The sequence below is a fragment of the Ruditapes philippinarum genome, unplaced genomic scaffold, assembly GCF_026571515.1.
Source record: "Ruditapes philippinarum isolate M1 unplaced genomic scaffold, ASM2657151v2 ctg19955_1_1_1_1, whole genome shotgun sequence".
In the NCBI taxonomy this organism is placed as follows: domain Eukaryota; kingdom Metazoa; phylum Mollusca; class Bivalvia; order Venerida; family Veneridae; genus Ruditapes; species Ruditapes philippinarum.
The window spans coordinates 2305-12626 of NW_026859665.1; the positions used below are offsets into that span (position 1 = coordinate 2305).

Consider the following 10322-nt stretch of genomic DNA (forward strand, 5'->3'; position numbering starts at 1 on the left):
GTTATATATTGATAAAAAAACCCCGAAAGACACAGTTTGTAAATATTTATTACAATAAATTTGAAAAAGGTATACGCGCCGAGGTTAGCTATAATTAAAATTCCCGCGCTAAGTCGCGGTGGTGCTTGGGATAATCACTTGATACTGTAAATGGCAGCCATTTTACGATACGAATCCTCGAAAAGTTTATTCTGCCGAAAAGATATGAAAAAATACTTGCAATTCAAAGTTTGTTGGCTATATAAAGATTATCGATTTACTCTTTTACACTTTTTCTCTGCCTGAGTATAATAATATTGACGTGTTTTCATTGGTTTAAACCATCACGTTACCAATACACATGTAGGTGTGAACTTATTTCGTGTTCATTAAAATTATTCCGTTAATATACATATAACAAACTTATTTGCAAATGAATTGATAAAACAACAACCCCAGAAGCATTCAAGATAATAACAATCATTGGAAAAAATAAATGCATATAAATTGTAAATTTGTGTATGACAACTCAACCCCCTAAACAAAACATAATAGACTCAACCAAAACAAGCGCCTGCTTCTTCACCTAACTATGTAGTTGCATGACCATGATTAGCAATTTAGCAAACCAAATCTAAGAGATTACCTATTGTAAAAATAATACTATGACCACAGCAGATTTCGTACAGAAAAGATCCGTGTGATTTATGTTCATATTCGAAAAGCGTGAAAAAATGTTGAAAAAAGTGACTTTTTTCTGTTTTATGTTAGCTACTGAAGAATTACGCTTTCAGTTTGTTTTTCAAAACTGTTTGAACGATCCTCATACAGGACTAACAGGTAATAACAAAATGCACTACAAATTGTATGCCTTAGAAATTGGAAATAAATAGTAATTTTTGAGCCACGCACCAGCTGATATTTAGAAGCACAGGATAAAATTCAGTTGTTTTTTTATGTGATAAAATGTACAAGCTGAAATTAAATTTATGGTTACCATCACAAAACGTAAATCCATTGATCTAAGCTGTATTGGGGCTTCCTATACGTTTTCTTTTAAAATTTGATAAAACGTATTTTTTATTTTATTCTGTTTCTTTTTTGCCAATATGTCAGAATATCTAGGTCATTAAAAGCTAGAAAAAAGTATATTAGATATAGTATGAAAAAGTAATGTTTGATAATTTTGATTTATTTTGATATTCAAAGTACATTATATATGAAAAGAAAACGCAATTACAAAAATGTGCAATAATAACAAATAGGTAGCTAAGAACACAATCTACAGTTTTAAAGTTGTCAAAACAAACTAGAAAAAAGAGTAACATGTGTGAAGCCATTTTTACTTTCATTATCTATTAAAGAGGAGTTTAAAATTGAAAGTTACAAGTTTACTTTTTAATCTTTTTAGACAGTCTGTATGAGGTTCTCTTATTATCTAAAGCTGTCTAATGAGTGAAGCATACTCCCATCTCTATGACACAAGGTATTGAGAAGTACAATTTCTTATTACATTTTTATCTAAAAAGAAAAATATTTTAGGATTTTTAGTAATGACGACAAGGGTTCAGTGTATCGCCTTGTTGAGATGAATATTAGAGCCAAGTTTAAACAAAATCCTTCGAGAGGTTTATGGAATTCTTGCTGTCGTTGGTATAGGTCTGTCAAAACTCGAACATAAAATTGAACCCGGTTTTAAACACTAAACAATATTGATCGTATATATCGTACATACGACTGGAAACTATGGTGATAATTCACTTGCTGGCGATATAAATGAAGTATTAGTCTTACATATACACATATGTTTACACAGAACAAAACGATTTGAATTGTAATAGAAAAGTTATTATCTAGAAAAACATCAAAGAGATAAGCATGCATAACATCGTCTTAAAAGTATATATAAACTCGTTCCATTAACTCCAAAGTACTATAGTGACTATTTTCCGTTGTTGTACTTTCCTTCTTTCTCTCAAATCTGTCTCTTACTTCTTACCTTCTATTACCCAACCCTTTCAACAACTTTTAACTTTCATTTCCATATCTTTTTCTTTAATTTATCGAACATGTTTAAAAGTTTTTTAAAATCATTTTTCTTGATTAGTTTAAACGTGCTAGTTTTGTGCATTTTCTTACTAACGTGTATTTATGCTAAAGAGCTATGTTTTCCTTTACTTTTTATGTCTATACACATGTACTTTATTATTAAGATCGGTTCGAATAGGACAACAAGATTGAAAATTGCTAATTTTCGTGTACATGTAAAGAAGCAAATTTATAGTGAAATTGTTAAGTATATTTAACACCAAAATGCAAATATAATTGTTACCATTCGGGCCTCGACGCTAACTTTTTTAGTAGGTGGTTAGCCGGACCACTAGATTTGAAATTAAGGTGGTCCTTCCAGGAGTCAGGTGGTCAATTATTATTATATCATTTTACTGCAAAATTAGAAAAAATATGTTTAAAATGGATGACAAAGATGTACCATTAACCTTAAGAAAACAGATATTTTAGATATATATTTTTATCTTATCAGAAATAAAGGAGAGCAAGTTAGTAGGTATTTTATCATAAAGTTATTTGGTTTTTTTATATGTCATTCAAAAATACACAACAGGGCTCTTATTTATATTAACTTTTATATTGAAGTGATTTCTCTCTCAACTCAAGTTAAGGAATAGTGAAACAATTTGTGTCTGTAATTTTCTTATTCAATTTGTTATTCATATATTCATTGCTGATATGTGGTACGACTTTAATTATGATAATTACATGTATCTTTTATAGATTAACATTTTTAATAAAACTAATAAATTATCTTAAAACAAGGAAACAGCTAGAGGATAAAAAAAATAATACTAACGTTATATATAACTATAGTTTAGCTTATTTTTCTCACCGAATTTTTACCTCCCTGTTGCTTGTTGGTTGATATTTATTTTTAACATGAGTTTTTTTAACCTTTTAACTCTGGAGGAAATGGATCTCTATCGTTAAACAGTTAAAATAAAGATACGTAGCAAAGAATTACTAGATGTATTTTTCCAGTTCCTTTTGTTTGCTGCCATTTTTTAGTATATGAAATTTTAAGTTTATCTTATATCCCATACAATATCATAATTACCATCGTCGGATGCCCACGGTTAATTAACATGTAATATAACATTAATGTTACTGGTTCCACCGTAGGTATCCGACGATGCATAATTATTAGCATCATTTGAATGAATTTTGTACCTTAATTGATATCACAAAGTCAAAACTCTTTTAACTTGCATAAACGAAATTTAGCGACTTAAAATGAAAGTTATAGATGACTTAAGAACTTCTTTAACTGATCAGATAATTAATGAACCATATACATGTACATCGGACAAATGATTTTAAAGAAAATATTTATAACATGTTTTTGACCAAATCACCATTCTCCCAAATGAGTCTGCACCAACCAGAAAATTCAAGTGGTCCGACTGACCAGCGGCTTTTAAAATTAGGTGGTCCTTGCCAAAATCAGGTGGTCTCGGACCAACGGACCACCGCTTATGTCGAGGCTTGCCATTTTATACATAATCTTTGAGATAGTGTTTACGAATTGAGTTTCTTAAGAAGCCTTTCCAGTTTCCTACTCAGCCCGTACAGATTATTATCCGTCAATTTTCATGTAAATGAATTGTTTATAAATACAATATTGTTTAAACTAACTGGACACCAAAATATATACAGTATGCATCACATTAACGTAAGCATATTTCGTTGATCATAAAAGATTTGTCATACATGTATAGTTCTTTTAATGAGCATGCATTTCAGGAAGACGGTTAAAATATTAGATTAAATGTGTTGTCTAATCGTTCTACTCCATTTTAAACCTCATGGTATTCTGATAAAACTGCTTTGATTCCTTCGTTTTAATAACAGTTTAATTACTCAGATGCATAGAGTCGCGTCCCTTCTATAGTTTAAAGCAGAAATGAGAGTTAAGTCCCTTTCATACTCTTCAAGCAATTGGAGCACATCTACGACTATTTGAAGTTTGGCGATAAAGTCCGAGAAGATGCAATATTCATTCTTCAAGCAGAAAGTTTTGTTGTGGAATTTGATGTTCCTTCGTTCAAATGTCTTTTGTTTAAGCTGAAAGTTTTGTTCTCCTTATCTTTTCATCTCGGCAAATTCTAAGGTGATAGAAAATCATAACAATGATCTGAAAAATTAAAGAATGAAAATGTTCATCTTAAAGTTAAAATGGTCATTTTAACCGATGGTTTATAAATACATGTAAATTTAATCAAATGAAATATACTTATTTTGTATAGTTCCTATGGCCTTGTCGATCATGTTTATATATATAAAGGAAAAGGGCAAATGCTAGTCCTTTTTGGTTCTTTGGTCATATTAATGCTTATGGTTATGCAAATGAATTTGGAAATTTTCTGCAATAGCTTCATATTGTTAAAAATCTGGAAACAAAGTGATCCCTCGGAAGCATTAATCACAATAAAATTACATAAAAATTGCAGACTCGGTTTGATTGAGTCTGTACATGAGGGATAATGAATAAGTGCAACATCCCTCACGCCCCCCTAGCACCGGCTTGAGCGGTACTCAATTCTTAACACGTATTAGTGCTGGCATAAATGATCCCGAAGGCCCATGAAAATATAACAAACACTGAAGTGAAGTACGGGGCCAATTTTTACAGCTGACACACGGCATTTGACACCTGCTGCTGTGAAGCATAAAAATCTGGAAACAAAGTGATCCCTCGAAAACATTTATCACAACAAAATTACATTAAAATTGCAGACTCGGTTCGATTGAGTCTGTACATGAGGGATAATGAATAAGTGCAACATCCCTCACGTCCCCTAGCACTGGCTTGAGCGGTACTCAATTCTCAACACGTATTAGTGCTGGCATAAATGGTCCCGAAGGACCAGAAAGATATAACAACACTGAAGTGAAGTACTTGTTTGAACCCTAAGTCACCCCGTTTGCACACCATTTGAAGTAAGCAATTTGAAATAACAGCATAATATAGCGTGCGACTTGTTTAAATATGCTTCCACGTGAATTTATACAGACACGTGTGTACATAGGTAAGAAGGCGGGTTGTACCATAAAAGTTTTTGCCTTTTTTATTGATTTGTTTAAACAGTATGTTGCTGTGTTTATGCTGTAGGACATGTGCCCTTTCCGAATGATGCTTCCAGGCGTAAATACGTAATCTAATTCAATACAAACAGGTCTATGATAGCTCTGCATCGCTTACCAGAGTTTATACAAAGACGTCGTTCTCCTGGATACTTGTAGGAAAACACAGCCAGTTAGGTGAAGATGATTTTCATTGTTGTTTTTTTATACATAAATGGTAAAGTCACTTCTGCTTTTCATGACTAACTAAAAATATTTGAACACATTTAGTACATAAAAACATTTTTGTAAAATAACAGGCTTTGGCACGTATAATTAAACAAACAGTTAAAAAAACAAAAACAAAAAACATCAACAGATATTAAGAGTTTCTATTGATTGACATCGGAAGACAAAACACTCCTTGAGGTCATCCAAGAATCATTTCTTTGAAATGCTACCAAAATTAAACATATTCAAATTGGGCAAAATGACAACGTCCTCTAGCAGCAATGCCTTATAAAATCATAATGATATAAAATCTAACAAACAGTGTTTTTATGAGAAGTATCAAAATTATTGTTGTATTATTTTGTTTGAATACGTGTGGACGGACGGTTTGATATTCAAACCGACAACAGACAGCGTATACTCACAAAAAGTAATTCCACTGCTGCACATACGTGGCACATAGCTCCTTTATTCAGTTCATCGAGATATTCAACGGCTTTTGCAATGATCTTCAATGCGGCTGAAAGAATCAAGAAGGTTTTCTAAACATATATCCTATATAGTGGCGAACTAAATTCTAGGATCAAAGAGTTTTTATATATGTTTAAAATTGACAGAAATTTACACTGCTATTTAAACTTGTAAGCAACGTGTTTGCAAAGATCAATTTATTTACTTACTATCATTTATATCAGATTGTTTTTCATCCTACCCACACTGTTATTTTTATAAATTAAAACTGTATCAGGATTGTTCAGCTTTAATATTGAAGGAAGCAGAGCGCAGACATACATAAGACCACCGGGATAGATACAAGAAATGATCGAAGCCTTTTCATACACAATATAGGAGAGCTTAAATCTTTTAATAAACAAACTTGTTGTTCTAACACTCATTTATGAAGCTTATGTTTTATATATATAGTGGAAAATGCCGACTTTTCGTAATTTTATCATTTTTTCCTTTCTTGGGAATGAAAAATAATCGAAGGTTATCAATAGTGATTAATGTGTATAAAAATGAACTTGCTTACATCCTTTTGTATTGAACACTGTAGCCGAAGTTGTGTTTTCATCCTTTTCGCATCTGGTATAAGTCGTCTTTTTGTGTAAGAGAACAACAGTTCCAACATCAATACATACGCTCACACAAGTCAGAAATGCATGCAGCAGGTCTATACCGTGAGTTTTAAATTGTCCTGACAAATTCAACCAAAATTATATTAGTACTGAAAACTATTGGTATGTTAACCCATTACGCGATATACACGCCTTTTAACGCCTTTTTCACCCCCCCCCCCCTTTTTGTTGTCTCAAATGGTGATAAAATGCCTTATTTAGGCCCCCAAGACTTGTTTTTGTTTGAGAAATGTTGTTAAAAAAGTGACCACTTTTTTGGCGCGGCCTTCCAACCAAAAGGTACATCAGGGGGTTGCCAGAAGGGGGATATGCCCCCTTCTGTTTGGGGGGTTTAAAGGGGACTACCGCCCCCCTCGTCGCCAAGAAAATTTTGGACTTGTGAGAGGCTAAAAATGACCCCAGATCGATCATAAGGTAACGTGTAACCAACGCTGAAAAGCATTTGACTTTATCTCAATCTATTGAGACGTTGCAGCACTTTGAAATCAATTTTGATGGAAAAATCAACGCAAAATAGTGATTTTGGGCAATTTTGAGATGTCCCCTCGTTGCCATGGTAACATAAAATTTAAATCTGAGCATGATGTTGCAACATTTGTGCCAAGTTTGATTAGTATTGAAGCAGTTTTTATAGTTTTATAGCAATTTGAACTTGTAACGGGAGACTTTTCAATGAAAACAGCCATTTTTCACAAAATGCTCATGAAGTAATGGGTTAATAGAAACATAATAAGACAATTTTAGCATATTTGTAGAAGATTTAATGTTCCATTTTATTAGACGCGTACACAAATGGACACTCACCATTTCTTAGCGTATGCTACAGTAATTGGCGTGCAAATAGAACCAATCTAAAACATATTCCAAGATGTATTAAAAGGCTAATAGTTTCAGCTCGAAAAATAGGGAGAGCTATTGTAATCATCAAGGCGTCGGCGTCAGTGTCGCTGTTACATTTTGTAACTATACTTCAACTGCGCCATATGAAGTACTTATACTATAACTGCGCCATGTGAAGTAACTATACGTAACTGCGCCATGTGAAATAACTATACTATAACTGCGCCATGTGAAGTAACTATAATATAACTGCTCCATTTGAATGCACTATACTATAACTTCGCCATGTGAAGAAACTATACTATCACTGCGCCATGTGAAGTACAGTAGGGTGAACGTGTCAGTTTACACGCAAAACGCACGTTACACGCTATACGAACGCACGATACACGCTATACGAACGCACGTTATACGCACGCAAAACGAAACGAAATACGCAGACGCACGCAAAACGATATACGCTAAACGAAATACGCTTAACGATACACGCACGCTAAAACGCACGCAAAATGAAAACATTTCTAAACCTTTATTAAAATATCGTGATCATTTTAAGTTTTTAACAACTTTAGCTAGATGTAGATCGTTAAAGCGATAAATTTTGATTATCATGTAGATCTATATGGTAGCTAGAAATGTATTTTAAACGAGTTTATGTAAGAACTGAAATGCACTCGACCTAGCACCGAAATTAATTTTTGTCACAGCCTCAACAAATGATTTTTAGAAATATTTATAAGCTATCATGCGCTAATTAATATCGAAAGTAAAATAGTTAGGGTAGTAACAGCCATTCTCCTATAATTGAAGCACTTTTTAATAATTCCTGTCTCCACTTTTAAAATCGTAGTAAAATGTACAGACGAGCTTAATCCTTTGTTACAAACATTTAAATAAGTACACTGGGATGTTCTCAGCAGCTTAACTTAAATTTTGTAACGTGGATGCTCCTCGTTTTTCATTTTTGTTTTACTGAAAAGCTATAGTAACTGCAAAAAAGCACTGTCGCTTGACCAATTAAAGTTTAAGATTGGTGAAAAAAAACAATCCATTTCTATGTTTTCCAACAAGTTTTTGCCTAAAATCAATACAGTATTGATAATAGATTAAGAATTACATAAGAAGTTCGAGACAGAGACCCTTATTTTCCATGATTTTCTTTAAATGCTGCCGTCGCCGAAATGCAACTATGGTACCGTAACGATTTTAAACTGGAATGTAACGATCTTGAGATGCGTTATATTCTTTTAAATTTGTACTCAAACAATATCAAAAGACTATATTTGGAATAAAATTGATATATTAGACTCCTGCGATGATACATTTTAACACAAACCCGTTTTTATTGTAAATAATTCAAATGTCGCGTTTAAAATGCTATGCCTCCCGTAACGGGCGTATACTTTTTAATATACATTATACCAATCAAATAAAAATTTTAAAATATTGTTTCGTATTTCTTTAAATGAAAAACACCAAAATAAGATGTCTTTTGCACAAAAATGTGATAATTCTGACCCGTAGAAGTCGAATTTCACTATGTTTCCATAACGACTATTTTCCGTAACAAAACGATCATCCGAATTTCGGTACAGTATACGGTTCAATTGACGGTGTGACTTTTTTGCCTATCACCGATCCCAATGATACGTCACTAAGAGGTATGCATGCAACATCTTAATTGACTTTTATGATACAATTAGGCAACTGGAGGTAATTGGCAATCACTGTACTTTATTTTGGCAACCACTGTTTTTGATTTGATAACGATGTTTTCACAATTATGTTACTTGCACGAGAAATTTTACTGATAAAAAATCGATTGCAAGCTTTATTTTCAGCAAACCACAGAGTCAAAAGTAGCAAGTTGATGCTATTTATATTTTTTACCTGTTTGAAACATTTGTTACGGAACATAGTTAATTATTTTGAGATCATAATCTTGATGTCATATATGTACTTTTATCCATAGTTATTTAACAATTTGAAATGAATGATTGGTTTCAAACATGGAACACATATTTCGATGAAAAAGAAGTGCACATATTATCAAATAGTCAAAGGCAATTTGTTACGGAAGCATAGTCTTCTATCATCTTTTTTTCAGCACCAAATAATACATATATTCAGATTGTTTATAAAAACTGTTTCCAGTGTGTTTTTTCATTATAAAGATATATGAGAAATGGTGTCCAATATTAACTGGAAGTCTAACATGATTTGTATTGTGTTGTAAGGTTGCAGTTTTTTCCATTAAACGGAACATATCAAATTTTTGTTAGCGGAACATAAGCATTCATAAATGCTATGTTTGAAAACATGATTTTTTATGTTTTTTACTATTTATAAAATACCAAAATTGTAACATTATGTCACTACATTATCTAAAAGTTTTAGAATTACAATTATCATAAAAAAATAAATATTAATAATGATATTAATGTAATAATGATAAAAATGATGATTGATTATGTAAATTGTTATATTAATAATAATCATGACAAAAATAATTATTTTAATGATGTTCATGTATCAAGGTTAATAAATTTATAATAAGCAACGATTTTCTATTTTAGAATGGTGCTTTTTAAAAACAGAAATACAGGGGAACAAAGCAGAGAGGGGAAAAACAACAAATCATTTAAAAGAGAAAGAAAGCAGAAAAAATTATGTTCCCATTCAAAAAAGAAAAGGCAACTGGTGAAGAAAATGTAGAGGAAACTACATGGAAACGTTATAACATTACACACAAATTTGTGTAAAAATTAAGCAGAAATAAAGCAAATAAAAAGTGAAAAAAAAAAGAATTCTTGTTTATTTTCAGTGAAAAACATAATATTTTATTTTCCATAACATATGTTCCGTAACAGATATCTTGTCCTGCACTACTCACTAAATTAAACTGTTTGATGTGAATTTTTAATTGATACAGTGTTTTATGATTGATGTTGTTTGTGAAGAAAACCACATTTAAATTGTTTAAGTAATTTTAAAGAG

General features: G+C 31.8%; 1 long non-coding RNA gene across 1 annotated transcript; it reads right to left on the bottom strand.

The window, feature by feature from the left end:
• Nucleotides 1-2956: 2956 nt before the first annotated feature.
• On the bottom strand, nt 2957-6743 carry LOC132757424 (uncharacterized). The gene is made up of 3 exons (XR_009629449.1): nt 6380-6743; nt 5772-5866; nt 2957-4186 (listed from the first exon to the last, which is right to left on the bottom strand). It is a non-coding gene; the product is annotated as an uncharacterized LOC132757424 (long non-coding RNA).
• Nucleotides 6744-10322: the final 3579 nt, after the last annotated feature.